A 16,658-nucleotide genomic window follows, 5' to 3' on the forward strand; every position below is an offset into this window, starting at 1 on the left:
TCGACAGATTTTTCGTTTATTAACTCTGAACGATACATGATACTGTTTTGTTAATTTTGACAAAATAATAGATCAGAATTGAACTCTCCTTTATCTTCAATTTCTAAACGTCAAATCTTAAAATAATGACAAATTTATTTAACTTATTTTCTTTATACTTTATTTAAGATTCAACTGGAATCTTTCTTACTTTGTATTTGTTCATTGAATAAAAAAAATGCACTTTTTCTTAATATTAATTTTCAACGAGCTAAACGCTGATTTGAAAAATAATCATAATTTATTTTAACTGCTAACGTGTTTGGTCAAAATTCTATTATATCTATTGTTTTTTTTATACGATATGCGAGGTTTTTTGTATATTATCTGTGGCATCTTTATCTAAATTCGCGCTCTTTACAATAAATACAAAATAAAATGTATGACGCTGGACGTAGGAAAATTTAAAAATGTTTATTTATTTTTTCCAATATCCACAGAAACGGAATAAACGATAGGATGGCACATGTTAATATAGTTGGAAGCAAAAAGAGTTTTTAATCTGCACTACGCTTCAACGTATAAATAGAATATTAAAACGATGTCATAACAATACTTTTATATCGTATCTACGCTGCTTGTTCTTTAAGAAATTTTCCTATCACCATTTAACAGTTTTGAGATTCTTGGTATCACAATATCAAATGAAATCCAATCTCGGGATCATTTGTAAGGACAAGTCAAACTAGCTTCAAACTGGGGGTGTTTAACAGGGTGATAAGTTCAAAACACATGCTCCTGGTGCATAAAGCACAAGCTAGGCTTCATGTGGAGTATTTCTCATCCTTAGGCCGGAGCACCCCAGCATTATAACCTTCTATTTGATCTGATACAAAAGTAGGCAGTTTCCCTGTAAACATACACAAGGAAACTAACTATCAAAATTTTAGAAATTATAAACATGCAAGTTCATATTGAATTAAGAGTAACGTTACATAGTTTATAATCAGCGGACAATCAAGACGCTTCTAACGATACCTCATGTGTCGAAATATGATAAGTAGTCATGAAGAAGAAGTTATGCAGGAACATGTGAAGTCGAGATGGCCCAGTGGTAAGAACGCGTGAATCTTAACCGATGAACGTGGGTTCAAACCCGGGCAAGCACCTCTGAATTTACATGTGCTTAATTTCTGTTTAAAATTCATCTCGTGCTTTTCGGTGAAGGAAAACATCCTGAGGAAACCTGCATGTGTCTAATTTCATCGAAATTCTGCCACATGTGTATTCTACCAACCCGCACTGGAGCAGCGTGGTGGAATAAGCTCCAAACCTTCTCCTCAAAAAAAAAAAAAAAAAGGGATAGGAGGCCTTAGCCCAGCAGTGGGACATTTACAGGCTGTTACTGATGTGAACATACTACTAATACTAATTACATACATACATAGCCTTATAGTAGTTATATACTAAATAATATACGGCTGAAATCGTATAGCCCCCGTAGACTGGTAATAAAAAAGTTAAATTTAGTGAACATTATTTAACTAAACTTTAGTCCGAAAATAGGTCAGATTGCCTTTTTCAGTTTCCAGTGTTAAAAAGTCACTAGAAAGGTTTATTGCAGATATTTAAATAAGATTCTCGAATAGGTTAAAAATAGTTTTGAAACTAGAATACACTCGTTAGTTGTCAAATTAAGCAACGTCTACTAAAATTGAGTTTCTTGAAAGCAACGCGGGTAATTTATTTTCTACTTTTACATTACGGTTATAGAAAACCGAGAATTTTGTTTAAAACACTATGATTAAAAGCTGGTCTGCGTGCAATTTTGTCACACAATCAACTTCCTCTTTAGCGAAAACAACTACCTATTTGGTATGTACCTTTGACTATAAAATTTGCTTCAATAAAATTCAATTAGAACTATAAATAGCTGTTCATTATGGTATGACACATTGAATAATTGGAGTTAATGTCAGCACTTGTATAGGAGGAGAAACAAAAAGTAGATATCTCCAGCCAATTGTCCTGGAAGTCCTAGGCAAACCTAGATGAAGTATGTGCAGTTTCAACAGCTTTATGTACGTTCCGATGCTTGTGAATATAATACTGTAAAGTTTGAAGTTTAAGAGGTACAGAGGCATGTACTGAGAATACTTCTGGACAGAAAAACTTAACAATTTGGTCGGCACCTACTGGAATTAGAATTCAGAACCTGCAACCTCATTAGTGAGGCATTAGACCAACAAAGCAGACAGCTATATTATATAATGATATAAAAAAAATATCTAAAAACAATCAGAACAATGTCAACACTGCGCATATGCCTTGCCTTTGGTATACTATTTTTAATTTGTATTTAGAACCTGTCATAGTATTAAGTGGAACAATACTGTTATTGATCTTCTAAACTTCGTACTACCCTTTCCACTTCCGGTCTATTATTACTTCTACCTAAAGGTTGCTTGATAGTGATCGCGGTTTAACGATAACTTCAACTATTTCAGGTATATGTTAATTTATAAACACTTTGTTCTGTAATTTACGTCTATTGATGTACAATATGGCGTATATGTAATGGTGCTAACTCAGCTGTGCGCAATCTTAAAGCAAACTAATTTGATAGGATAATAATGTTGCCTTCAGTGTCTCGTTTTTTTTTTGTTATCTTTGGCCTAATGCCATAACAGTCATAAAAATCGGCGATACCCTTTGCTTAGTTAAAAAAGAATACGGGATCACTTACACATGCAGCTATCATCACCCGAGGCACCCGAGGCACCTTCACTAGCATCATCTCAGTGTTTCAGGTAGAGATATAAAGGACAGTACCTCTAACGGTTAGTTTAGTGTTTTAGAATTTGTTTACCAAAATGACATTTGGACGTATTTTCTTTAAATAAAATGCAACGAACAACGTTCATTCTAAATTAAGTCAATCGACAAATAATATAAAATATAAAATTTAATTATAAGGTGAGTATGTAAAACTATAAAAGTAAACATACGTCCGTGTTTGGTGAACGTGTCGCATTGAATCACAGTGGTATTAGTAAAATGCAAGCTGACACTGGACGGTACGATTGTTCTTGTTAAGGTTAACAATCCTCTTAAGACAGCGCAACCAACTTTTTTTACCGTAATGGGGTTTTCCCCTTTTATAATATTTTTACGATACAATAATACAAACCATTCACTGGCTGTAAGTATTTATGTAAGACCGTTTGGTAAAGGGCGCCCTCCAGCCAGGTGGACCGACGACCTTAAGAAGGTGGCGGGCACCAACTGGATGCGGAAGGCGGAGGACACCTTGGCGAACCTTGGGAGAGGCCTATGTTCAGCAGTGGACAACGATTGGCTGTTGATTGATTGATTTGATTGTTTGGGTAAAAACCAATCTTTACTCATTGTAAGACAGATTGACAGATTTATCATGAAGATAAGTCTTATCAGTCACTTATCTTTATGAGACAAATAAAAAAAATCATGCCGCAAAGAACAACTACTAATTAATGTGTATAATAGACCACAATCTTAACCAATTAGGTTATTTTTTATTCTATACAAATCGCATCCAGGTACTTCGATCGCTTCTACCTTTTCAACCAATAGCTCGTCTGTTTACGCCAATTTAACATGTAAATAATTGACGTTTATTAATTGGCAATTAATAGACGGAACGTACTCTAACTCACAGGACTTTATTATAAATATATTTATTTAAAATTTCGAATAAAAACAAAAGACTACTTCAGAGTTCTTGAATGTAAAGTACGGAGTCGTATTATTAAGATAACATCAAAAAGTGTAATATACCTTAAAAAAAGATTCAAAATTTGACACTTTCGTACAAAGGTATTATATTAAAAAGGTATTATAATATACTAATATAGTAGTGCATAAGGCCAAGCAAATCGACCAATAAATTTAGTGTTTAAAGTACAAAATGTATATTCCCTTTTGTTCAACTGAACCTGTTATAATTATATTTATTTAGATTATTTCGTTATACATATATATATCTTGCCGCTTAAGAGAGTAGACTACCCCAGTTCAAATTGAAAATTTTCCTTCGTCTCATAGCCGCAAATTAGCAGCTATCTTTTTTGCTCCATACAAGCTATTATCTCATCTATTTACAGAATAAAATATGATCATTCGTAAAAGTTTATCATAAAATTATTATGAAAGTTATCATAAATAGTTCATATCAAAAAAAGCGGTCATCATGTATTTCTTTCTTAAATATGAATGTTTCATAATTTAAAACATAAAATAATAGTTTTATTTTATGCAAAGAAATTACAAGAAATAGTATTTTATCTTCCTAAAATTTCTTAAAAAGTGTTTATTATTCAAATGAATAATAATATTAAGAGCTATAACGCTAATAAATAAAGTTTTGACTACCTAGTAATATGCAATATGAAATTGAAATGAATTTTAGCGTAACAAATAATTTCAATTATTCACACATCAAAGGCGGAGTGGGGCTGAGGTATTTATTTTATTGACGCCTGCTCCTGACAACTGTTAGTCCGTCAAACATTATTCTAATAATTACATTCAAGTTCGATCACCCTGATCGAAGTCGGTTTAACTTATTTAATTTTAATCTAAACTGTTATTGGTCCAGGCGATTCCAATGAGCCGTTGAGTATTTAATTAGTTAGTCAGGTTAAATTTTCTTCCGCTCATCCATTCAGAAAAACGTTGGACAGGATTTTATTTAGCTCTGAATTAATTAATAATGCCCTAGGCATCTACAAGACATTGGTCTAGGGGTACCACTAGAGAATGGGGGCCTCAAATGTCAAAGTACCTAAATCCTATTCCAATCGGAGTAGGAATAAAGTTAAAAAAACCGTAGATTTACAAATTTCATGCGATTTTCTAATTGTTCCGCTGTAATTAATTTGTAACGTAATTACGTACTATAAATAGTTCTTGATTAATTTACCTTTATAAGGTCCAAGAGAAGAAGAGAAGAATCTCAAGAGAGATTAGCCAACGCCAGCGCTGGAAATATTATAGTGCACGAGTGTGTGCGCAAACACAGGTGCACTCTCTATTCCCTAGCTCTCATAATCCGATGGGACAGCAATCCGACACGACCGGAAAAATTTCAGGCGCTCGACCAACGGCTTTACGTGCTTTCTGAGGCATGGGGGTCTACACACTTCCAACTTCCAGACCCCGGGCTGCTACTGAGAATTTTCTGACAGAAAAACTTTTTTATTGGTCCGACCTGGGAATTGAAACCAGCGGTTTTCTATCAAGCCACTAGACAAATGAAAACACTATTCCACTTATGTAATTATGACCACATTAATAATAATATATCTTTATTCATAATAGAGATTGAACATAGTAGTTAAATATTACAATTTGGTTTGTACAAATTAATTTAAATCCAATCAGGTGGGTGTTGCACTGTACTCCTCGCTAGGTTATGAAATAATCTTATCTATTAAGGAGTAACGGTCCCGTTCCCTTTTTTGTGTGTTACAAAATTATTATGTACAATAAGTTTTCTCTTAAAGACTTTCTTTAACAATATTAGTTTCTATAAATACAATTTCAGCAAGAATATGTGTGTGTTTGATTAAAATTAAACCTTATGAATAATATTAATATATAAATTTAACTTTCGAAGTTCGCTAAAACGCTATTTTTTCGCAAATCCAAGTGAATATCATAGGATTATTCAAGATGATACCGCGTCAATTGATATCGGTGACCAATTATATCGGTGTCAAAGTTATTTATTTCGGTTTATTCCTCTTGTGGTTGGAATAAGTTAATATATCTTTATTCATAGCCTTGGATCTCTTAGTCCAGGCCTGGTTTTATCTTACAACTACTATTACTTCAAGGATATTGGTGAAATAAAACGTATATGAGAAAATGAACCAAGAAGATTTTCAAATACATATTATACGTAATCGTAAAATGTTCAAAATTACGAGACAAAGAATATTTTTAAAACTTTTAGTATCGATATTCATGGAAATACTTACTGAACTAATATTAAGTAAATTAAACATTCATTATAAGATGAGAGATGAGTCCGACATAGATGAGAGATTTCACAAATATGTATTGCGTTGTAGAACGAACAGAAATAGAGAGATGAAAATCTCAATATATTTCATTCAACATCCCACACGTATAAACGTATTCTTTTACTGTATACCATTAACACCGTTTTAAAATCAGCAATGCATTTGCTGGAATAAACACGTTAACCGCTCAACTGTAAATCGGACATTATTACAAACAATAAGACGTGTAAAACATACTATCGCTTACAAACCAACTTTAAAGAGAGTTCAGTTCATATCGTTCCGAAAATATGCCCGCAATGTTCAATCCATATAGAAGTGAAATCTCAAGGATTTAAATAGTCATATGAATGACTTTGAATTAAAATATTAGATAGATAGATTTGTCTTTATAATTCATCTCGTGCTTGGAGATGAAGGATAACACCGTGAGGAAACCTGCCTGTCTAATTTCACTGCTACTAATTTTTAAAGCTATTTTTTTATATTCATAATTAGATTACTGGTGGTAGGGCTTTGTGCAAGCTCGTCTGGGTAGATTCCACCCACTCATCAGATATTCTACGGCAAAACAGCAGTACTTGGTATTGTTGTGTCTCGGTTTGAAGGGCGAGTGAGACAGTGTAATTACAGGCACAAGGGACATAACATCTTAGTTCCCAAGGTTGGTGGCACACTGGCGATGTAAGCGATGGTTAACATTTCTTACAATGCCAATGTCTATTGGCGTTGGTAACCACTTACCATCAGGTGGCCCATATTATACTCGTCCGCCTATACAATAAAAAAAAGATTTCTTTTAGAGTTCCGTATAAATGATTAGTAGTCGAAGTAGTAGTAGTAGTAATACTTATAGGGTCACTCTTGGGTCTGTCAAAGTCTATTTTCTCCGAATATGTTGAATGAAAAAAGACGAAATATGGTAGTAATAGAGAACTAGGTCCCTATATCCCTAGGACCGACTATTTATTTTTGAGAACTTACTGTTCAACCGTTCATTTTTGAGAGACAAAGAGAAATATTAAAAAATATATTCACATCAAATGAAATGACTCAATATGAAGAAAACATATAGATATACATTTATAAGTATGTTCATCATTTTACAATTAAGTTTAATGTTATTGTAAACGAGTAGATGAAATTTCGCCCAACCTGTATCTTAAAATGTATTAGGTTTAATATTTTGAAAAAACTACGAAACATAATCTGGCCTCACTCAAATTAAACACAACAGTAAACAGTAACAGTAACAGCCTGTTAATGTCCCACTGCTGGGCTAAGGCCTCCTCTCCCTTTTGAGGAGAAGGTTTGGAGCTTATTCCACCACGCTGCTCCAATGCGGGTTGGTAGAATACACATGTGGCAGAATTTCAATGAAATTAGACACATGCAGGTTTCCTCACGATGTTTTCCTTCACCGTTAAGCACGAGATGAATTATAAACACAAATTAAGCACATGACAATTCAGTGGTGCTTGCCCGGGTTTGAACCCACGATCATCGGTTAAGATTCACGCGTTCTTACCACTAGGCCATCTCGGCTTTTTTTTTAAATTAAACACAAAAATCCTGTTAATTACCCGCGTTAGTACTATGGAACCACCTCTACACGAAACCGACTAGCACTTGATCGCTTTATTTTTAATAAATAATAACAGGAAAATAATTTTATTTTTTAAAAAATGTCCCGTATTGTTCCTTTTTACCTGAATCACGTCATTAGAATATATCCAATACTAAATCAATTGCTGTATTATGAAATGAAACGTAGTGAGTCAGTGTAGTGTAAAAAATTTAAACTTTATATATGCAAGGAATATAACAGGGCATAGTTGATACCTAGTCATTATTAATCTAGATTTTATGAATATTTGGACTTAAAAATTGACTCAATAAATCCAAATCGTAAGTTACTAAAAATAACTTTAATATATAAAATAATATTTAAAATTACTAGGTGTAAGCCCGTCTTTTATTAGTATTAGTTTTAATAATAATTATTATGAAAACTCAATCTATTATAAAAAATAATATCCTGGGACATGATGCATACACGGCCATCTGATAACAAACTAAGCAGAGCTTGTACTATGTAAACCAGACAACTGATATACTATATATACCACTTTTCTTTCGTAAATATTTACTTATATAGATAATTACACCCCGAATCAGGACGAACAGACATGTTCATGCACACAAATGTCTGTACTGGGTGGGAATGGAACCCTCAACTTTCGGCGTGATCTACTAACCACGTCAACCGGCTCGTCATCATGATATGATCATCGTTCCATCGTGATATGATGATCTATTTCGTTCGCAGCATCGCCAATGTGTGTGAGGGAGATGATAAGTACTCTATGTCCTGCTCTGTTTGCCCGTGATAATGTGTTATCAACTTATGAAGGTCGTTTGAACACTATTTTTTTAATACATTGGAACAGTATGGTGGATTAAACTCGAAAAGCTTTACACCAGCAGTGGGACATTTTTACAGATTTTAACTGTTTTTTTTTTTAATTATAATGTGTTTTAAAATGCAACAGTTGCAGACAAAAGTGTGGCCTGCAAATTATATTGTATCGTTGATGACATGTTACACTGTATACATAGTCATTATTGATTGCATTTGTATATAATAAATAGGTAAAATATCAAAACTTTCAACCATTATCATCCTTGACCCGGATACAAGTGGCTTTTTCTCTGAAATAAGTAATAATTAAGGTTATTGATTTTGACGAATTATTTAGACATTCTGGTATAAAAATTTGTATCGACATTCAAACAATTGTTTAATAAAAATAATGAAGCATTTCAATGAAACAATTTGATTTTTTTATACTCATACCAAGCTTAGTAGAAATTTCTGTACGAACAAAATCGAGAATCACCGCAGAAAACAGTCGTGAAAAGTCAGAAAGTGATAGGCGACATTGATTATAATAATTTGATAATCCTTCAAGAAAACCCGCATCAAATTATATACCATATAATTTTATGAGTCGGTTGTCAATATTTCACGGGTGAGTAGTGAAGTGAGTTCTTACAGAATAGCACTACAGAAACTATCTTGTATTGTCGAAAATGAGCAATAAAGATTTCTTTTAAATAAAACTAAGAACTTGAATGAAAATGGTCATTACATACATACATTATTTTTAAAATAAAATTAAATGAGATGTTGTGAAAGTCCATAAATATATAAACTGTATTGTATACAAGCGTTTTCTTTATAATAAAATCGAATTATTTAAAAATAGTAAAGTAGGTAGGTGGATTGAAATAAACAAATATTTTTATGAGCATTTCAGCAAGAATGTCAACATACATCAGATGCTGTCTGTCGACATTCCGGAGCAGTGAATGCATGTAATACTCACGTAAGCTATCTTTAGGCTTCAGTTACACAAGAAACTTGGAGTGATTTCATAGTAACACTAACAAAAATAAATGTAAATTTATCTTTAAAAAATCTGTTTAATATCGGCGCGTAATTACAAGCATTTTTAATGAATATGTAAACTTGTACAAAAAATTTAAATTCCTATAATTCTAAAAGCTAGGCAATGCCTTAAAAATAAGTGTGCGTAAATGCACATAAATATAGCAAAATTTTATGTCACATGCAGGTTTCCTCACGATGTTTTCCTCCACCGTCGAGCGAGAGATAAATTAAAAAACAAATTAGGTATATGAAAACCTAGTGCCGTTTGTTCGGTCTTCGTTTAGGGTCCAAGTGTTTTATCCACTGGTCTACATGTGTTTTTATTTTAATTTGTTTTACTATAAAATAATTATAAAAATTTTGAATATTTACTGTATATTAAAGAAAATTCAAATTGAGTCGTTATTTTTTTCTTATTTATGAAAAAAGGTAAGAAAATAATGCTAACATGTAAATACGTGTTACTAAACTGTCACCTGTACGACATACGTATGTCTGATACAGTTAAGTTCAGTTGTTTTAATCTATGGTAACAAGTCCGCCCATCGCATCGCCCTCAGTCCGAAGCAAGCTCGCGCCAGGAACGCCCGCGTGGATTCGAATCCTCGGTGTCTCTCCGTAAATTTTTAATATCGATGTTTGAACGCGCCTTCTTGACACAATAAAACACTTATTCGATAAATTGCCTGTATAGTATGTTTTTTATTAATGTGTGAAGGTATTTGTATGTACATGGATTATAGTGTGAGTGCGTTTTAACGTTGTGTCTTTAAGTTTTGAAGTATATGGTAAAGATCTCTGGGCGGGCGTACTGAAACTTATTCATCAGGGAGGTAAGATTTTTTTATTTTTATTACTATTTAAATATATAACTTACAACAATGCAATGCAAAACAATATTTTAAATAAAAAATGTAACTTTATTTTGTTGTTCACATTTTGAAATTGTTATTAAAAGTATACGAATACGAATAAAATGTTTAACTTATAAAACTAAGTTAATTGTAACATAATTTATTTCATTTGTTTATATATTTCTCAAGGCATGTGAGAGGAGGAAAATATTTACGAATAAACATAAACAAACATGCGGATGCTTTACTACAAACAGGCGATTGTCTAAAACATCATGCTATCTTTATAAAAACTTAATAAAAATATTAAACACTTAATATACCAATCTGTTAATTGAGTACAGTCGTTGCCAGTAAAGGCTAAATATATTTTGAAATCGATTTTTAAGATATTATCAAAAAAAATATCGGTTTAAGTTGCAACGTTTAAACTTTTCAATGCGCCGCGTCTTTTCAGATAATGCACCGTTCTAAGAAAAAAGTTCCTCATTCCATATAATAAGTGTAGAAACACCTTTATTCTAAGCAAAGGGTATTTATTACATTTATTGGGGTCACCTTTAATACTCAAACAAAAACAATAATTAAATATAAAATCGGCTTAAAATAATCAAAGATTTCGCGGAAGATACAGTAAAAAGCAGTCAGTTCGATAGCCTCTTTTCGTTTCGTACATTTTTGCATTTAATTAAGGTTCATCTTTATATTTAAATATCAGGTATCAATAAAATGACATTCTTTATTTTAGTAGTGGTACGCCTCGTAGACGCTGTAAATAAATATAATCAATAATAATAATTTCTTGAATGTAATAACCGGGCATTAGTGTTATATTATCTGTATCATGTGTTGTTTCTCTAAAGGGGAATCCCTCGATGTTACTCCTACACCAGGTGAAATAGCGGAGACACCTTCCCAATTATGTTTAATGGCACTAATTAAATAATTGATCACCCCCTGGTGTCAGTTGGCATTTTCCCATCACGACAAATACGAAGCCGTTTATGCGTGACTTTAGTATTTGTATTATAAATGTTAAACTATTGTTCGTTGTCACAATATCACAGAAAATTACTTAAATAAAATGTTTCAGAGGTAGATTGTGTTAAGCGGAATTATATGGAATTGCTTTTTACTATACATTTTAGTATATATTTTAAAAGATACAATTTCTACAGAAAACTTGAAGCTCCTCTACGCTATCGTGTGTTTAATGGATAAGAGTTTCATGTATATTGGTGTTATAGATGTTTTATAATTTACTAGTAAGTTTAATATAATTAACGCGCAATTAGACTGCAGTTATCGCACGGTATTGTCTCAAATTAGATTATAATTTTTCTAGACAAGTTTTTTTTTAAATTTATTTATCCATTTAAATAACAATACAAAATTTATCATAATGATAGCAGCTAAAAAAAACCACTAAGGTTTATACATGTGCTATCAATAGTCTACACAATTTATACATTTAAAATTATTAGGAACAATCATTGATTTTTTACAATTATTTCATTATAGATTTACATAAGAAAGTAAATTTTGACTTTGTACGCTCATTGTAATTACATTGATAATATTGAGCGATTTTTTTTATTAATTACCTTTTGCTTTATCAGAATTATTTATTGGAATACCTCCTTGAATCGATACAAAGTAAGTTGACATTCGAGTGTTCTTTTATCTACGAAATAACTAGCATGCTAGTTGCTATTAAAATGAATTTTATACAACTAATGGAACGTCTATTTGAATCGGAATAATTATCTGAATACCGCTTTGCGCTGACTTGTAAAAATGGTAAAGAAAAATACATGTTTATAAAGATTTTTACTCGCAGTACCTAGTCGTTGAGAACAAACGAGGCAATTTAGCATCCCTTCACAATAAGAGTGAAATTGTTGTTTTACTTAGATTTTTTTATTTTATAATATCACTAGCAAAACCATAATACATATATTTATCTAAATACCAATTGTCATGGCGATTGATTGAACAGTATATAAGACAAAGTGCTGCAGCGCCATCTAGTGGCGAACAACAAAGTGGATACTACAGAAACAATGTAAACATAAAAATATAAACTTCCAATTTGGTCAACTCAAACAGATTACCTGCATGTACACATATTCTATAACATTAGATATGAAATATTTTTCCAAAACTAGTTACTATGACTTGTCGATAAGTTTTCAAAATAATCGCGTGATATTTCTTTTAAAAATATGTTATAAATCAAGTAAAGCCAAGCGATCCGTTCGCACGTACATTGAAAACAATACTTTACGGCCCACGTCTTATTTTATTAAGGTTTTATTAACTGCACCTGTTAGTATGAGTGGGTTAAACCTCTCAACTGAAATTTTAAATCTCTTCCACGTAACCAATGAGTTGAAATTTTTAGAGCACACATTTATAGCGCAGTTGATAAAAGAAAATAGAATCAAAAAATCGTTCTATTCTGAGTTTAAATAAAATAAAGCGTTGATTTTAGAAGGCTTTTCTATACAAATATTTTTTTTTGTGTGTGCACAAAAGGTGAAAAGAAAAAACAAAAAATGCTTAAAATAAAAACGTTATTTATTTTGTAAATGATTAACACTGCGTGGCAAATTCACTCAACTAACTTTATCGTATTTTTCTTATAAAACAAATAGCAACTATATATTATCATAACTATATAATATATAAAATAAACAATTTATCTCTTTACAATTTAATATGATTGAGTACTTTTTGTCATACGCTAATATTTTAATTTATTGAAAAGACATACAATTATTCTAATTTTTCACATTTTTTTCTTTAAGATATAATAAATATGATATAATAACAACACAATATAAGTTTTCTTAAGTAACAAATCGAACTCGCATAGTTAAATGATCATTTTCATATATGTTATAATATTATGTAGATGAAATTATAGACTTGCATTGCGTGTAGTAATGATGTTAAATTAGACGATCAACGTCATTTCCGGAGCTTAAGTCGTTTTCGAGCCGTAATGAATATAACATACTTGGTTAATGTTTCAAACTTAGATATGTTGTTAAATATATAATATAACGGTGTATTAAATAACGTAACATAACTAAATACACATTAATTATCTTAAGTTATATATTTAAAAAAAAAGTTTTATTTAATTTAAACGATTGAGCCGTGATGACCCAGTGGTTAAGACGGAAAAAAATCAGGGATTTACTATTGAATTTTGATGTTTAATTTGTTTATAATTCATCTCGTGCTCGGTGATAAAGGAAAAATCGTGACAAAACCTGTATGTGGCTGATAAAAATCTACACGCATCGGAGCAGCGTGCTGGAGTAAGCTCCAAGCATTCTTCTGAAAGAGCCTTAGCCCAGAAGTGGATTACTGTTACTTTAATTTTTAAAGGACCTGTATTTTATAATATTAAAAAAGAAACGAAAATGAAACATTTTATAAAAAAAACATTAACACTATTATTACTTATATATAGGCCTCTGCATCTTTGTCAGATGATTTAAGCAAGCCACTCTCCGTGTTGTTTTCCACCTGCAAGACAGGTGAGCGAAGTGTCCTCTCCGTGGATGCTGCTACGCCTGGGCAGGCGACTTTATGGCAACACGGGCTTGCCCAGTACCCATGCCACCCTCTCCTCCTCCCCAGCAGGATCCGCAGGAATGACGAGTCAATACGTGTGGTGCTGGTTTGGCCGCAGGTGACTGGCTTACGCCTAAACGGAGGCACCGCTCCGGGTTTAATATTAGTTTTCCTTCTTCTTTGGCGTGACGCTGGGATAATTTTGGGAAACAACGTATCAAGGAGAGGGGTGAGGATACTGTGATCACGGAAGATACAGGAATGTGACACTAGTAGCTAGAGCAGTCCGGGGTCGCGTACCCGTAGTGATTCCAACCAGCTATCGGACAGATAACTGGTAGATCCACCCTCTGGACAAATTTTATTACTTATAAATTATTACTTATATTTTCATTAATAGAAAAAATACATTATTTTTAAATTTAGCGTAGTACAATACATGGAGCAGAAATAACAGCAAACGAAATCCTTTATCAAGTGTTATTACTTGTTAGATTCTGTAAGCATCTTTTGAGCTTAATATAGAATTAACGACGAATAACAAAGATGTAATATTAGAAGATCAGCGACAATTCTTATATATAATCCGTTTGAAATTCAAATATATTTTGAGTGCTTTATTAATAACGGATGCGGCTATTGTAAAACCCTTACAAGACACGTGTAATAAAACAGCTTCATTTGACGTCCACATGTTATGTTAAGCGAAATTTATCACTATTACCTTGGAATTAGGGTGTTGAATGTTATATTCTTGTTTATTGTTGTGGCTTTAATTTATTGTATGTTTGTGGACGTAATTATAAGACCACTTTAATGTATGAGAAGAGAATATTAGTTCTTGACAATGACCATACAAAGTAAATAAGTTATGTTTTGGTGCAAATTGTTTGTAGTACGATAGGAGTTAATGTCCTGAAAAATCTTGAGCCGCAATTAACGTTCTTGAGAATTTTTGTTAAGAAATTTCTAGTCTAGGAAGGAAGTTGGCAGTATTATACTGCCGTGCTTCCCAAAGCGCGTAAAACGATTCAACCTCATCTATTTCTCTTTTCGTACAGCATCACCCACAAGTGAGAAATGGGTTTATCGTTAATTCATTTCACAAATAGTCATATTTGAATATGATGCAGTTAATCTTGGAAAAAGACTCAGTGTTCAATAACATAGTCATCAAATGAAATTAAGATCAGGTCCTGGCTATCCTAGCTAGGATGATTTATTAACTTGTGTTAAGGATAAGAGACATTCCCCTACAGTAGAAACAATCACTAAATATAGTGCAGAAATACACTGAAATATCGCCTGGGTAAATAGCAAATATTATAAATAGTATTCACATAAAGTTAAGCATTTTGAACTAAAATTCAATTTAAGTAAAAATTATATAGTGTATTTGTAGTTGTTTAGCCCACATTTCAATTGACTTTGATCTATAAATATCGGTCTGTATAACGTATATTGATTTGAAAAAGTTACAACACGATCAAATAAAAACAACTAGACGATAGCTGTACTCGAACCTTTTGTATGTACTGCATACAAACGACCTCTATTCGCTTAACAACAATATTTTTTTAGGCAACAAGATAGGACGGAACAATTTGTGTTCTTTTTGCTTTTGCTTGTATTGATATTTCACGAGCTATCCACATCCACTTTATACACGACACTATATTTTAACACGCCCACGAATAATTTAATTTAAAATAAGTAGGCAAATAGGCCACCACTTGGTAAGTGGTCACAGCTGATAGACATTGACACTAGAGGAAATATTAACCATTACTTGCATATCCAATGCCTCAACCACTTTGAGAACTAAGATGTGCCCGTAACACTGGCACACTCACCCTTCAACCTGGAAGACAACAGTACTCAGTAGTGGTGTTTTGGTGGTAGAATATGAGGAGTCAAGATAGAGATTGAGTATATGCCTAACTCGGCTATCAAATCAAAATTAAATCCCACTCCTTACAATGTTACCGTAACATTCATTACTTAGTTGATAATAAATGAAAAAAATGTTTATGACTGTTAAATTCAACTGTAATTTAATATGACTGCCACATGTGTACCTTTCGGCATCGGAGCAGCGTGTTTGAATAAAGTCCTTCTATTTAAGCGGAGAAAACACTTAAGCCCAGCAGTGGTATACTTAATTACAGGCAGTTATGGACTGCCAATATTGTAATATTAATAGCCGACTTCGAAAGAGTTTTATCCCGGGAATAAAAAGGTCTTATAATAAAATAGTAGAAGTAGTATTGTGTTATTCTTTTTTCTCATATTCAACTCCATGCGCAAGTGAACTAAATGAGTTGTTAAAAAAATAAAAAAGCCAAGACAACAAACGTAAAATGATATTTACTATTTCCTGCTATAAAATATTTTAACAAACTTTTAATAAGGTTGTATAAAGTTTTGACATAATTTTTTTAACTAACTATGAAACCGTTACAAAAAGAAGCCGCATTGAAACATTCATTTATTCAGGTTTCTTAAAAAAAATAAAAAGGACACAAACAGACAAACATACACAAGCACACTACACATTTTACTGGTGGTAGGGCTTTGTGCAAGCTTGTCTGCCATACTTGTTATTGTTGTATTCCTGTTTAAACGGTGAGTGAACCAGTGTAATTATAGGCACAAGGGACATAACCTGTTACTTCCCAAGGTTGGTGGCGTATTGACGATGTAAGCGATGGTTAACAT

General features: G+C 32.3%; 1 protein-coding gene across 2 annotated transcripts in view; it reads left to right on the forward strand.

The window, feature by feature from the left end:
- Positions 1-10,070: 10,070 nt before the first annotated feature.
- The window catches only part of LOC126773844 (uncharacterized), a 151,677-nt gene continuing 145,089 nt past the window's right edge, over positions 10,071-16,658 (forward strand). For both annotated transcript variants that reach the window (XM_050495055.1, XM_050495056.1), the window contains exon 1: positions 10,071-10,331. The gene's annotated coding sequence lies outside the window, so the exon portion shown is untranslated. The remainder of the gene's footprint in view (positions 10,332-16,658) is intronic.

The sequence above is a fragment of the Nymphalis io genome, chromosome 15 (assembly GCF_905147045.1).
Source record: "Nymphalis io chromosome 15, ilAglIoxx1.1, whole genome shotgun sequence".
Taxonomy (NCBI): Eukaryota; Metazoa; Arthropoda; class Insecta; order Lepidoptera; family Nymphalidae; genus Nymphalis; species Nymphalis io.